The sequence below is a fragment of the Equus caballus genome, chromosome 2 (assembly GCF_041296265.1).
Source record: "Equus caballus isolate H_3958 breed thoroughbred chromosome 2, TB-T2T, whole genome shotgun sequence".
NCBI lineage: Eukaryota > Metazoa > Chordata > Mammalia > Perissodactyla > Equidae > Equus > Equus caballus.
In genome coordinates, this window is record NC_091685.1 from 58,975,990 (window position 1) to 58,992,399 (window position 16,410).

Genomic DNA, 16,410 nt, shown 5'->3' on the forward strand with positions numbered 1-16,410 from the left:
ATGTTTGGTTTAGTGAAAGCTAGCATTTGAAGTCAATGACAGGGTCCTCTGACTGACCATGGTTAAGGTTAACATGGGCTGGGGAAGAGGTCTAGAATTCAGAGCTCTCCTTTATATTCTATGCCCACCCTGAAAATTAACTATTGAGAGATGAATCTGGGTTGTCCTTAGAATAAAATTAAGTAGTGAGCAGAGTTATTGGTTATTCTCGGCCAATATCTATGTAGTCTTATCCCTTATTGAATTGTCAAAACTCGCGTAGCAAAATCACAACATTTGGAGGACAGAGAGATAATGGCAATCTTGAGGTTAGCCCATCCATTTACCTACTTCTTCATATAGTCACATCATATTATCACGGGACTGAGTGTCACAAATATCAAAATACTTATTTTTCTGCATAGATTTTTTTCTCCCTGTTAGTGATCAGCCAGGAGGCTTTCTTTGAGCAGAGAATCATTTTTGGCAGGATGCCTAGCATTGTGTTGACAAATAAAAGTCCCTAGATTACAATACACACTTCTGTGCAACAAACTGTAGTGCAATGTGTAAAGTTACCCATATAATAAGGGAAGAACTCAATGGAAAATTTCAACACTAGTGGCTCTGTTCTCAAGCTCTATCAGAAATCTTTTGCCTCCGGGCAGTAATTTGGGGTATCTCATAGTGAGCAGCAAAGGAATTTGATCGGTACGCTAATGTGCCTTTATCCTTGGACTGCATTTTCCTCTGCTTAGGAAAATGGTCCCTTCAAGATTAGCATAATGAGCCAGAACTGGTAATGTAAAAGGTCACAGCGTAGGCTAGCTCTTTAGAAATGGTCTCTGTACTGCAAGACTTGGTTTTATGATTTCTAAACTCTAGAACCATTATGTTCAACATGTTATGTTATCCAGACCCTTCTGGATGGATTTATTTTAGACCAGGAAGCTAAATGACTACTTTATAGTCAGAGAAACATTTTCTCCACCACAATCATACTTGTAAAACTATAATCAGGTCAGAAGGCAGTTGGTGACTATCTGGGATCAGAGAAAGGAGAGGTCAACAGAGCACTCCACATATAAATAATCTTAACCTTAAACTATTATAGAAGCTTAATATTGGTCAATGGGAGGAGAAGAAAAGAATGATTAGGTAGAGAAGGGGTAGAAACATTTATAAAGATATAAGACTGGCCTTCAAATGTTATGTCTCTTTGTCCAAGAGAGTCAACAACAAATCATGACGAATTTTTTTTTTTTTATTCTGGCTTTTATATCTAACGTGGGATATATGACAATGAGACACTTATGGTATTAGCAATACTTTTAATTGCATAGATGGCAGCATTTGTTTCCAGGTACTTAGAATGCTGGGAGCAGCATCAGGGAGAAGTTAAAAACAGCTTCTGGAGAAAGGCACTGATAAGACAGCTTGGTAGGGAGTCTAAGCAATATTCAACCCAGCTGGAAATGAAGACAGATCTCAAGGCCCAACAGGGATCTTCAGTGACAGGTAGGGACTCTAAAGTGGAAATCTAGTGAAGAAAAATCTTCCACTGACTATGGCAGCTATTCCGTATATTAGGAGCATGACAAAGTCTTAGATTTCTCTTGTAGCTGAGGCTGAAGTTTCTAAAATACTCCTGGACCTGAGAGGAGGCTTGTTTGTGAAAGGTTTTAGGACTTAAAAAGAGTGTTTTTCAAACTTTCTTCTTGGAGGTTCCATACCACTGTCTCCCACCACCTTCTATTCCCACTTTCTAAAGGAAGGAAGAATTGAATGATAGCCGTGATGTGGAGCTCTTTAGGCAGGAGTTTCATATATCTGCCTGTGCACATGCCCAGTGGAGATTTTTGTGTCATCCAGACAGCATAGAATAGAGATTTAGATTTTTCAGTAAACTCTCTTAAAACTTTAATTTTATTTTATGCATTCCACTTTTGGCCATTCTTCTTTCTTTGGCTTTATTTAGATACGATGGACATATAACATTGTGAAAGTTTAAGGTGTACACTGTGATGATTTGATACATGTATACACTGTGAAATGATTATGACAATTAAGTTAGTGAACACGTCCATCGCCTCCCATAATTACCATTTCATTTTTATGTTGCGAATACTTCAGAGCTACTCTCTTAGCAACTTTCAAGTATACAAAACAATATTGTTAACTATATTGCATGCTGTACATTAGATCCCTAGAATTTATTCATCTTATAGCTGGAAGTTTGTATCCTTTGACCAACATCTTCCCTTTTTTGCCACCCCCCAGCCCCTGGCAACCACTAGTCTACTCTGTGTTATGAGTTTGAGTTTTTTAGATTCTACGTATAAGTGAGATCACACTATATATATACATATATTTCTCTGATTTATTTCATTTAGCGTAATGTCCTCTATTCATCCATGTTGTTGCAAAAGGCAGGATTTCCTTCTTTCTCAAGGCTGAGTAATATTCCATTGTGTATTCCATTGTGTGTATATACACATACACACACATAAATATACATATGCACATGTATACATTATCTCACATTATCTTTATCCATTCACCCATTCACCCATCAATGGACACTTAAGTTGTTTCTGTTTCTTGGCTATTGTGACTAATGCTGCAGTGAATATAGTGATGCAGATCTCTTTGAGATGGGGATTTCATTTCCTTCGAATATATACCCAGAAGTGGGATTTCTGGATCATATGGTAGTTCTATTTTTAATTTTTGGGGAACCTTCATATTGTTTTCCACAGTAGCTGCATCAGTTTGCATTCCCACCAACAGTGCACAAGGGTCCCGTTTTCTCCACATCCACAGCAGCACTTGTTACGTCTTGTCTTTTTGATAATAGCTATTCTAATGAGTGTGAGGTGCTATCTCCTTGTGGTTTTGATTTGCTTTTCCCTGATGACCAGAGTTGTTGAGCACCTTTTCATGTATCTATTGGTCATCTGCATATCTTCTTTGGAAAAATATCTATTCTTGTCCTCTGTTTATTTTTTAATTGAATTTTGTGTTTTTTTGCTGTTGAGTTGTATGACTTCCTTATGTATTCTGGATAATCTGATATATGGTTTCCAAATATTTTCTCTCATTCTGTCAGTTGCCTTTTCATTTTGTTGATTTTTTCTATGCTGTACAGAAGCTTTTTATTTGATGTAATCCTACTATATTTTTGCTTTTGTTGACTGTGCTTTTGGTGTTGCATCCAAAAATCATTGCCAAGACCAGTGTCAAGGAGCTTCTTCCCTATGTTTTCTTCTATGAGTTTAGCAGTTTTAGGTCTTGTGTTTAAGTTTTCAATCCGTTTTGAGTTAATTTTGTGAGTGGTGTAAGATAAGGGTTCAATTTCTTTTTTCTGCATTTGATTATCCAGTTTTCCCAAAACCATCTGTTGAAGAGATTATCATTTCAACATTGAGTGTTCTTGGCTCTTTTATCAAATATTAGTTTGCTGTATACATGAGGGTTTATTTCTGGGCTCTTGATTATGTTACTTTGTCTAAGTTTCTTTTTTTTATGCCAGTATAATACTGTTTTGATCACTATAGCTTTGTAGTATAGTTTGAAATCAGGAAGTATGATGCCTCTGGCTTTGTTCTTCTTTCTTAGAATTGCTTTGGCTATTCAGGATCTTTCGTGGTTCTATACAAATTTTAGGATTGTTTCTCTATTTCTGTGAAAAATACCATTGGAACTTTGATAAGGATTGCATTGAATCTATAAATGGCTTTAGGTGGCACGGACATTTAAAACATGTTAATTTTCCTGATCCATTCCTGAGCATGAGATACCTTTTCATTTATTTGTGTCTTCTTCAATTTCTTTCATCAAAGTCTTACAGTTTCCAGGTACACATCTTTCATCTCCTTGGTTAAATTTATTCCTAAGTATTTTATTGTTTTCAATGTTAATTTTAATGGGATTGTTTTCTTTATCTCTTTTTCAGATAGTTCATTTTTAGTGTATAGAAATGGAGCTTATTTCTAATTTTGCATGCAGATTTTGAATACTGCCACTTTATTAAATTTGTTGTAATTCTAACAATTTTTAGTTTTTTCGTAGAGTTTTTAGGATTTTTTCTATATACAATCATATTATTTGCACACAAAGACAGTTTTACTTCTTCCTTTTTGATTTGGATGCCTTTTTATTCTTTTTCTTGACTAATTGCTCTGGCTAGGAATTCCAGTACTATTTTTGAATAGGAGTGGTGAGAGTGGGCACTCTTATCTTGTTCTTGATCTTAGAGGAAAAGCTTTCAACCTTTCACCATCGAGTATGATGTTAGCTGAGGTGTGTCATATATGGCCTTCATTATGTTGAGGTACATTCCTTCTATTCTCAATTTGTTGAGAGTTTTTATCTTGAAAGGATGTTGTATTTTGTCAAATTATTTTGGATATCTATTGAGATGATCATATGATTTTTATCTTTTATTCTGTTAATATGATGTGCCAGATTTTTGATTTGTGTATGTTGAATCATCGTTGTGTTCCATGATAAATCTGGTTTGATCACAGTGTATAATCCTTTCAATGTACTGTTGAATTCAGTTTGCTACTATTTTGTTGAGAATTTTTGTATGTATATTCATCAGAGATATTGGCCTGTAGTTTTCTTTCCTTATAGTGTCCTTATCTGGCTTTGGTATCAGGGTAATGATGGACTCATAAAATGAGTTTGTGAATGTTCTTTCGTCTTCAATTTTTCGGAAAATTTGAGACGAATTGGAGTTAATTCTTTAAATGTTTGCTAGAATTCACCAAGGAAACCATCTGATCCTGGGCTTTTCTTTGTTGGGAGATTTTTAATTACTGATTCAATATCCTTACTAATTATTGGTCTGTTCAAATATTCTATTTCTTCCTGATTTAGTGTTGGTGGGTTGTATGTTTCTAGAAGTTTATCCATTCCTTCTGGATCATCCAATTTGTTGGCATAAAATTGTTCATAGCAGTCTTCTATGAACTTTTGTCTTTCAGTGGTATCAGTTAAGATGTCTCCTTTTTCATTTATGATTTTATTTAACTCCTCTCTCATTATTTCCTTTAGTTGGTCCAGCGAAACATTGGTGTACTTTTTTTCTAAAAAGCTGGCTCTTAATTTTTTCCATCTTTTCTGTTGTTTTTCTGGTCTCTAATTCATTAATTTCTGCTCTGATCTTTGTTATTTCCTTCCTTCTGCTATCTTTGCGCTCAATTTTTGCTTCTTTTTCCAGTTTCTTGAGGTATAATATTAGGTTGTTTATTTGATATTTTTCTTTTTTATTAATGTAGGCATTTATCGCTATCAACATCCCTCTTAGAAGTGCTTTTCCTGCATCCAACTACTTACATTTTGGTAAATAGTGTATCATTTTAGTTTGTTTCATGATATTTTAAATTTTTCCCTTTGATTTTTTTTTTTTTTGACTCATTGGTTGTTCAGGAGTATGATGGTTAATTTCCACATATTTGTGAATTTTCCAACTTTCCTCCTGTTATTGATTTCTACTTTCATACCATTGTGGTTGAAAAAGATACTTGGTGTAATTTCAGTCTTCCTAAATTTATTAAGACTTGTTTCATGACCTAACATATGATCTGTCCTGGAGAATGTTCTGTGCTTTCCTGAGAAGAGTGTGTATTCTGCCATTGAATGGAATGTTCTGTATATGTCTGTTAGGTCCATTTGGTCTAAAGTCAAGTCCTACATTTTCACATTGATGTTCTGGATAATCTATCCATTGTTAAAAGGGGGCTTTTGAAGTCCCCTACTATTATTGTATTGTTGTGTATTTCTTCCTTCAAATCTGTTAGTATTTGCTTAATATATTTAGTGGCTCTGATGCTAAATATTTATATATTTACATTTGTTACATCTTCATCATGAATTGACCACTTTATCATTACATAATGACCTTTTGACTTAAAATCTCATTTGTTTAATATAAGTATAGTTACCCCTTCTCTCTTTTTTTGTTCCATTTTCATGAAATATCTTTTCCCATCCCTTCACTTTGCACACATGCAGACTATGTGTGTCCTAAAGCCAAAGTGAGTCTCTTGTGGGCAGCATACAGTTATGTCTTTTTTTAAAAAATCCATTCAGCCACTCTATATCTTTTGATTGGAAAACTTAATCCATTCATATTTAAAGTAATTATTGATAGGTAAGGACTGTAGAGGAGGAAGACATTCACTCTACCCACTCTAGGTCCTTCTGGTTGAACTGTGAATTAACTTGACGAGACAGAATAACAGGAGAAAATCAAACAAAGCTTTACAACATGTATACATGGAAGAGACTCAGGCAAACTGAGCAACAACTCATCAAAATGGTGGAGGCTTTCACCTTAAACACCATCTTCAGCTACAAACAAAGGAGGATGTTGAGGTGGGGGAAGTCATTTACGGGAGATTAGCAGAAAAGCACAGTAAATAAGAGTAGGGTTATTATGTAGATTTAAGTCCTTGCCTTCCAAACTGATAAGAGTTTCTAGAGATAAGGTCATCCCCCCTTCTTCCTGGTACAGAAAGGGAGATACCTTTACAGATGGAGATTTCCCTTACAAATGTAAGTATCTCTTACAAAGGATTAAATTCTACTTTTCAGGGCTTCTCTCATGTCTGCAGTTTTTAAAAGTAACCAGCCCAAAATAATCCTTTTGCCAAAGAGACACATTTTGGGGTGGCCAATTCCAACCCCCGACAGGACTTAATAATGCCATGTTATTGATTGTTTTCTGACTGTTTTGTAGTTTCTGTCTTCCTTTCTTCCTCTCTTGTTGTCTTCCTTAGTAAATTGATCATTTTTCCCAATGGTATGGTTTGAGGTTTTTCTCTTTACATTCATGAATCTACTATGGATTTTTGCTTTGAGATGTCATGAGACCTACATAAAACATGTTATAGTTATAATAGTCTATTTTAATGGGATAACTTTTTTTCTCTTACTGCTTTCAAAATTCTCTCTCTGTCTTTGATTTTAGACAGTTTTATTATAAGGTGACGTGGAGAAGATCTTTCAAGGTTGAAACTTTTTGGGCATCTGAGAGTCATGATCTTGGATATCCAGACCCTTTCCCAGTTTGGGGAAGTTCTCAGCCATTGTATACCTAAATGCATTTTTTTCCATTACTCCCTCTCTTTTCCTTCTGGGACTCCAATAATGTATGATTGTTTCTTTTAATGTATTCATAATTTATAGGGGCTTTCTTTACTCTTTTTCATTCCTTTTTCTTTGTTCTCCTCTGACTGGATAATTGTAAATGACTTATCTTTGAATTCACCGATTCTTTCTTCTGTTTGGTTGAGTCTGATGTTGAAGCTTTCTATTGACTTCTTTAGCTCTGTAATTGTGTTCTTTAGCTCTGGGATTTCTGTTTTGTTGTTGTTGTTTTTTTAATGGCTTGCATTTCTTTGTTGAGCTCACATTTTTCATGCATTGTTTTCCTAATTTTGTTTCATTGTCAATCTGTGTCTAATGTAGTTCACTGAATTTCTTTAAGAGGATTATTCTGAATTCTTTGTTAGATAGTTCATAGATCTCCATTTCTTTAGGGTTTGTTATTGGACTTTTATTAGCTTCCTTTGGTGGTGTCACATTTACCCAATTCTTTGTGATCCTTGTATTGTTAGTACCTGCTCACTTGAGGAAGTGGTTTTTTCTTTCAACCTTTCTCAGCAGTTGTGTGGGGCTGCTGACTTGCTTCCCTTTGCTGGTAGGTGGTAGGATGTGCTCTGCAGCTTGCTGATGTCCATAGCTAGGCTTCTTGATTTGGCAGGCTGGAGGATATGCTTAGCATTGGGTGGAAGCAGTGATTTGCTTCCCTGTCCAGGTGGGGTTCTAGAATAGGCTCCATGGTGAGGATGTCCTGCCATCTGGAGACCCAAATCAAGCTGTACTGTCAATCAAGCTCTTCAGCCAGATGGGTCCACTGACTCAGCTCTGCAGATGAGCAAAGCTGCTGGTTGAGATCTCGACTCAGGCACTACTGCTAGCAGGAACACAATCTGCAGAGGTCTATGTGCTGGTTGCTGTGAGCCCCTTGCCCTTTCCACCTTTAGCTGATTCCCCCACTGACTCCCAGGATGCAATATCTAATGGGGCCTCCTGGGAAACATCTCAGAATTCTGGAGAAGCTAGATGTTCACCTTTGTTTTCCTTTTCTCACTAGAGAAATTGTAGGCCCAATGAGACCCAGTTGGTGTGGTGCTATACTTGCCTGGGGGGAGGGGTGATGCAGTCAAAGTGAAACTGTTTCTCTTACCCTTCTTATTTTGTTTTCTTGGTTTTGCATTCCAGGGCATTCTTCTGCCTCACCTCTGGGTTTTAGGATCCTCACAAAGGCATTGTGTCTATGGTTAATTGCTAGTTGCTCCTCCTGTGTGGGGGACTGCAGTCGGGAACCACCTATTTTGCCATCTTGCTGATGTCTGCAATCTCTTGGTCATTTGTAATAACTCCCTTAATATATTACTTAAGTTGTCCTTACTTTACCTAAAGATAAAAGGGCATAGAAATGTAAGTATAGAATTGGCATTATAGCTCTTTTAATGATTAGGTAGAGTTTGTCAGTGAAGATATTTGACTCTGTAGTTTTCTTTTGTGGAATGTTGTAAACTACGCATTCAATGGTTTTAATAGGTTTATAGACTAACTTAATAGATTTATGGACTATTTAATTTAATTATTTCTTCTAGAAGGAGATTTGGTAGTTTTTCTTTCAAGGAATTGGTCCATTTCGTTTAAGTTGGAGAGTTTATGGTCATAAAGTTGTGTGTAGAATGCCCTTATTATCCTTATAACGTCTGTGAGATCAGTAGTGAGTTACTTTTTTATTTCTGATATTAGTAATTCATGCCTTTTTTTTTTTGGTCAATCTGACTAGAGGTTGATATTTTTTGGATCTTTGAAAAAACTCAGCTTTTAGTTTCATGAGTTTTCTCTGTTGTTTTACCTTTGCAATTTTATTGATTTCTGCTTAATCTTTATTATTTTCTTCCTTCTGTTTGCATTGGGTTAATTTGCTATTCTTATTCCAATTTATTACATGAAAACCTAGGTCATTGGTTTTAATCTATTCAAGTTTTCTAACATAAGTATTTAATGTTTACAAATTTCTCTCTAAACGTTGCTTTATGTTGATCTGACAGATTTTGATGTTGTGTGTTTCTTTTTGTTCAGTTTACAATATTTTCTAATTTCCCTTGTGGTAATTTCTTTGACCCATGTTTTATTTAGAAGTAGAGCATTAAGTTTCCAAATATATGAATATTTTTCAGATTTCTTTTTGTTGTGGATTCTAATTTAATTCTATGATGTTCAATTATATTTGTAAAATTATAATAACAAAATTTTGCATTTATCAAGACTTGCTTTATGACCCAGAATATGGTCTATCTTGGAAAATATTCCAGGTGCTCTTTTAAAGAATGTGCGTTCTTCTGGCTTTGGAAGGCGGAATGTTCCGTAAACATCAATTAAGCCAAGTTGCTTCATAGTACTGTTCAAGCTTTCTATAAATTTCCTGACCTTTCCCATATTTCTTTCTATCAATTATTGACAGAGGGAATTTGAAATCCCCAGCAGTAGTTGTGGATTAAAACAATACTTCTTTCTTTTAGTACTTTCAGGTTTTGTTGATGTATTTTGAAGCCATGTCAGTAAGTGAAAAATTTTTAGGATACTTATCTTTTCTTGATTAACTGAATGGTCCCTTTATCATTACACAACAATATATTTGTCCTTGGTAATTTTTTTTTTTTTTTTTGCTCTGAACATTCTTTTCCAGATATTAATGTAGCTACTCCTGTTTGTGTGTACGTGTGTGTGTGTGCACGTGTGTGTATATGCATGATATACATTTTTATATTTCAACTTGTATGTGTCTTTATATTTAATGTCAGTTTCTTATAGATAGAATATAGTTTTGTCATCCTTTTTCATCTACTTTGTCTAACTCTGCATTTTTATTGGTATGTTTACATCATTTGCATTTAATGGGATTGTTTATATGCTGGCTTTAAATCTACCATCTTGCTATTTGTATTTGTCCCATCTGTTCTTTAGTCCTTTTTCATTTTCCTTTTCTGCTTTCTTTTGCATCAATTGAATATTTTTTCAGGACTTTATTTTTTTTCCCCTTATTGCTTTTTTTTCGTCTAGGGTTTACAAATACATATAATCTTTAACTTACAATGGTCTTATTTTAATAATGGTATACCTCTCCATGCATATTATAAGATAGTAAAATACTTTTCTGGATAAAGCATTCTAGGTTGAATTTGTTTTCTAGCACCTTAGCCACGTTGCTTCACTGTCTTCTGGCTTGTGTTGTTTCTGCTTAGGAGTCTGCCAGCATTCTTACCCTGGTTGTTTTACATATAATGCCTTTTTTCCATCACTGCTTTTGAGATTTTTCTCTCTATCATTGTTTGGCAACAACTGGGTTATGATGTGCGTTCTTGTGGTTTCTTCATGTTTTTTTCTGTTTGGGGTTTTGTTTTTTGAGGAAGATTAGCCCTGAGCTAACATCTACCACAAATCCTCCTCTTTTTGCTGAGGAAGGTCTGTCCTGAGCTAACATGGGTACCCATCTTCCTCTACTTTATATATAGGATGCCTGCCACCACATGGCTTGATATGCAGTGTGTAGGTTCATGCCTGGGATCTGAACCAGCAAACCCCAGGCCACTGAAGCGGAGCATGTGAACTTAACCACTATGCCACTGAGTTGGCCCCAGGTTGGGGTTTTTTTGAGCTTCTTGGTTCTGTGGGGTTATAGTTGCCTTCAAATTTGGAAAATTTCAGCAATTATTTCTTCAAAAAATTTTTTCTATCCTTTTCTTCTAGGATGCCAATTACATATTTGTTACACTGCTTGATATTGCCCATAGCTCACAGTTCTCTCTTTATTTTTCAGTCTTTTTATCTCTGTGTTTCATTTTAGATAGCTTCTCTTGCTGTCTCTAAGTTCATAATTTTTTTCTTCTGCAATTTCTAATTTATTATTTGAGTGCTTTGCATGTCAGACTTTATATTTTCATTTGTAGAAGTTCAATTTGTGTCTTTTTAAATCTTCCATTAATCTTTTTATCATGCTCATGCTTTCCTACACCTTCTTGAACATATTGAGTTATATTTAAAACAGCTATTTTGACATCCTCTAATTCTATTGTTTGTGTTCTTTCTGGATCTGTCCCCACTGATTGACTTTTTTCCTTGTTATTCGCCGTATTTTTCTGCTGGTTTTCATGGTTGGTAAAGTGTAATTGTATTCCAGGGATTGTGAATTTTAAGTCTTTGGATTCTAAATTTTCTTTTATTTCTTTGGATATTTTTGATCTATGTTCTGGGACATGGTTCTGGGACTTAGATGTTTGTTTTTAAGCTTTGTTATGCTGATCAAGAATAGCTTTTAGTTTAGATCTTACTCGGCCTGACTACTGAGGCAATACACTTCTGAGGACTCTACTCCAAAAGTTGGCAAATATTTTTTTCTCAAGGGCCAGAGGGTAAATATTTTATACTTTGTGGACCAAATGGTGTATGTTTCAACTATTTAATTCTACCATTGTAACACAAAGGCAGCCATAGACAATATGTAAATAAGTTAGCATGGCTGTGTTCTAATAACATTTGATTTACAAAAAAACAGGTAGCAGGCCACATTTGGCCCATGGCTTCATTTTGCTGGCTCCTGTTCTACACAATACTATGTGTCAGGAGATCTTTCCATTATGGCTGTTGGGAACATGAACTACTCCCATCCTTTTGGGAATTCTACAGATCATTCTCCCTGCTCCATTCTATTGCTTTCTTCCCAAGCCCTAGTAGTTATTTTACATGCCTGAAAGATCAGTACTCAGTAAAAACGTCTCGAGGGAAACCCTCTGATGATCTCTGATGCTCACTCTCTCCTCTCTACTAGCCTGCCTCATGAATTTGAGAAGAGCATCCTTGAAACCTGACTTCTGCTTCTTCAACTTAGGCGGCTGCTTGGGTTCATCCACATGGTGCTGCAGACTCTCTCCAGGCAGTAAGATGCGGTTATCAAACGACCCTTTTAGTTTGGTTTAGCAGTTGGACTCTTAGGGAATCATTGTCATGATTTCACCTGTTGTCCAATATCTGTAAACTGCTATGTCCTAAATTTTGTCTGTTTTTAAAGGCTGGTCTATGAATCTGGTCCCTGTTACTCCATCATACCTGGGAACAGAAGTCACTTCCTTAAGTACTTTTTAATTACAAAGTCTCAATGATATCAATATTCTCTGTCTACCAGGATGACAAGGGAATGGATTCTAACCTTTAAAAAATAGATTTTACTCATCTGAGTTCCTTCATGTATATTTTACTTACAAGTCGAGACTTTGGAAGTCATTATTCACTATGGCATTTGTTAAACTAAAGTTAAACTAAAGTTTATACTTTTAAAGTTTATAAATCTTTAACATTATTTCCTCTGAGCTTATAAAAACTTCTAAACGTTAAGTGGAAAGTTGTCTGCTTTGCTTTCACCTCTCACCTTTTCCCACAAGCCCATCTTGAAACTTATTCTGCTGAAAGTACTCTTGATGCTTACATTTTCTAGTCATATTAAAGAATTTTGATTAAGAAACGTATCTCATTATATTCTCCCTGATTTTCTAAAGGAGTATTTTCTTGTCAGATCCTAATTTTAGGCTGAAGAGAGAGGCTGAGAGGGTTTTGGCACAGCTCAGAACTTATAATATTTCCAAATTAAAATAAAAGAGTGGCAAGGGGAAGAAAACTAAGAGAGAGACAAGAAGACAAGTCGGGTTGACATTGCAATATGGGGTTGCACACACAGGGATGCAGGAAGTTAGACGGTCTGGGCAGACAAAGAGCAGGATGTCCTTAGCTGGATGACAGAACAAAGCTGTGATGGGGCTCTTGCTTTCAGTTTGATCCCATTTGTACTATATGTGGTAAGATTTTTTGATACTTGTAAATGTGGATTACCCTCTTCTGTTATTTATAGTTCTGATTCTCTTGGCCCTCATTTTTGCATCCCTTTGTTTTTTCAGCCTAGACATGACTTGGAAGGAAGTGGATGGGGAGTGTCCACACCTCAAGGAGAATATAGAACCAGCGATTCTGAGCAAGTTCAAAACCTTCTGGGGTTACATATTCTGAGACATTTCAGCCGTTGTATCAGCTAAGCACTTTACTGAGTCAATCAACATGTATTGAGTGCTTGTTACTTGGTAGACACTGCACTAAGTACTGAGCATACGGGGATGATTATTACGTGTCTTCTGTCTTTGTCAGTGTTAATTTCTGGTTGGGAATACAGACATGTAAATAATTAACTGTACTTATTATCTCTGGTATCAGGGATATAGGTGAAATGTTCAGGAGCCAAATAGAGCAATTAGCAAGCCCTGTAATGACTTCCTAGTGAATACATTAGTTCTAATACTGGAAGCCTTTGTCACACAATGTACCAGGATATTTCTATTTTGACTGATTACTCATTATTTGCAATTTACTGACAGAAAAGGACATGATGCTATTTTCTTCCTTAGCTACCAATTTTCTTCTTCCTTTCTTGATATTATGGAGCAAATCATTATTTTACTTTACTTGACTCATCTAAATGTGTTTTGGAAGTAGCACTTTTTAAATATAAATTTTAATATTCTACTTTTTGGGTCTTTGGAAAAAATATTTTCAATTATACTTACCCCGAGAGGACTAATTATCATTTTTAGTGCCCTCGTGGCATGCGAGAGATTTGTTCTTATTTAATTACTAGTCATCTAAAACAGGCAGATGTTGACTTAGTAGGAAGGGATCGCCCAATAATTGCAGGACTGGTTTCAGATAATTTTTTCTGTTGTCAGATTATGAACTACTGTGCTCCCTTTTCCCGCTTTCCCCCCTTACTTATTTTTCTTCTTTTGGGCACATTAGATTAAGTTAGCCTGCCTCCTCCTGAGGCATAGTAATGAGAAAGCCAATTGCATTAGGCTTATGACAGAATTTATATGAGGATATTAGGACATTTGAGAATAGTTTCTCATGGAGAACACATCAAGATGTTTAAGTTCGCATATGTCTTTGAAACTCTGGCGCAGTATAAATTTAGGGGTACAAGGATAAGCCAAGTTCTTCCAGACTGGTTGCTGGGGGCTGTGGGGCAGCAACATCTGAATTAAAGTCCACTTTGAGAGATGGAGTCTTTCCATCAAAAAAACACGTAAATCACTATTGTGAATCAGATTTAGCATTCATCCATTTTGACTTTTCTTCCTTAATAACCTCCTGAAATGTATCCGGTAGATGTCATTCCTCACATCACACTCAGATGGGATGCATGCTGGGGAGTGTATCATCAGATTGAAGAGAGAAGAAACAGACCAAGCCATGCTGCTGGCACTACAGGTGCAATTAGGAAAACCAATGCTAAGCGGACAGGCAAACTGCACAGTATCAGCAGGCCTCGATATTTGAGATGGCTTAATCTGGCAGGGTGGGACTAGCACTGGAGTCCATATCTCCCCTGGGACATCTGAAGTCAGATGGTCAGCAACTGGAGGTATGGGGAGGAAGGGTGTCAAGAGTGAGTAAGCTGGAGTCAGGAAGCCTAAAGCAAAATATACAAGATTGGACTAGCTCCATGGGGCTATGGTTAGGGAAAGGCTAGTCATGTAGATACAGTGGGACTGAGGGAAGGGAAGAATGCGAGTATATGAACAAAACTCCCCAGGCATGTTAGATACCATTTTATGAGAGTGAGACCACTTTCAGTGGCTATTGCTGATGCAGTCTCTTTCCAGTTTGAGGTTGGCTTAGAAACTAACCAGAACCAGGCCTGCAGATGAGGAGGTGAGGCAGCCAGAAGTTGACTCTGAGTGCTCACGCCAAAAGAAAAAAGAGAGTGCTACCTGAATATCTAATTTTCCTCATAATTATTGTCTTTATTCCTTTTATATCTTTATATTTTGTATTTTTGGCTTAAATTGTGTTTTGATGGTAACAATTTCCTGTGAAAAGTTAAGACTTTCATCTATCTTATAGAAGGGTTGAATTAATAAATATTAATAAGATCTTATGTAGCTTTAAACACCTATTCTCTGAGATCTTCTCTTTCTCTCTTTCTATATATATACATCTATGTCCACATAAATATATATATATAGAGATAGTCATACTATCTATATGTATGTATATATACATAAAGAGAGATAGAGATAGACATGAATGTGTATGTGTGTGTATAAAGAAAGAGAGAGGGAGAGAAAGCTAGATATCTAGATATCTAGAGCTAGAAGAGATCTTACTGACATCTTTAAGTTTCATAAGCATAAAAGTTTCATAAATATAAAAGTTATCCATATATTTATATGCAAATATCTATATTATGGAAAAATATATATTGAGAGAGAATGATATCACTTACATTATCTAAGAAACACATTTTGCAGCCAGCCTGGTGGCCTAGTGATTAAGTTCACTCACTCTGCTATGGTGGCCCCGGGTTTGCAGGTTCAGATCCTGGGCATGGACATACACATTGCTCATCAAGCCATGCTGTGGTGGAGTCCCACATACAAAATAGAGGAAGACTGGCATGGATGTTAGCTCAGGGATAATATTCCTCAAGCAAAAAGAGGAAGATTGGCAACACATGTAGCTCAGGGCCAATCTTCCTCACCAAAAAGAAAAAAGAAACATTTTAAGTCACCCTGCTTGATAGCAGGTATTTATACCAATAACCTTTAACATTGTCAATTCCTGCCTTCCCTATCCTGGCTGGTGGAGACCATTCATTTACTGTTTTCATTCAACAATATAACTAAGTACCTACTACATTGTTGGCACAGAACTAGGCTCTAGAATACAAAGATAAATAAGATATGGCCATTTTTGAAGTCTTGCAACTAATAGGCACAAAAGAGGTTGATTCTTCTCCATATCTAGACAAGATGGGCCTCCTTAATTTACAATTAAAGCATCTGCTGATGTGTTATTGATGTTGCCAGATTACCAGCAACCTTTGTTGCCCAATCATGGACCAATCCCTTCAATGAGCCCAACAGATGCTTATTCCAGATAAGATTCATGTTTGGTTAATTTGGACTGATGATCTTTTCCTGGATGGGGACAATCCTTCTTTCCTAGTAAAGTGTCCTAGTTTCACCTAAAACTAGTTCCAGCTTGCTCTCTCCTTTTGGCTGGAAGTGTCCAGCATGTCATGTGGTTTTAACAAGAGCCGTATTAAGAAAAAAGTGATTAAAATTTTATTTCTAAGCTATGAAAAAGGGAGGATGAACATGTCATTTTATAATAGTTAAATTCACATTCATTCTATACATATATTTTTAAAATTTTTTTTGGTATTTGATTATTACCTTCCTCTTTTCAGACTGAAGAGTAAGATGTAATGTTAGGGTTTATTCAGAGAAGTAG

The 16,410-nt window shown here is 36.0% G+C and overlaps 1 long non-coding RNA gene across 2 annotated transcripts in view; it reads left to right on the forward strand.

Annotated features, from left to right (window-relative positions):
- The window catches only part of LOC138923264 (uncharacterized), a 75,029-nt gene that overhangs the window by 39,856 nt on the left and 18,763 nt on the right, over positions 1–16,410 (forward strand). The window lies entirely within an intron of this gene.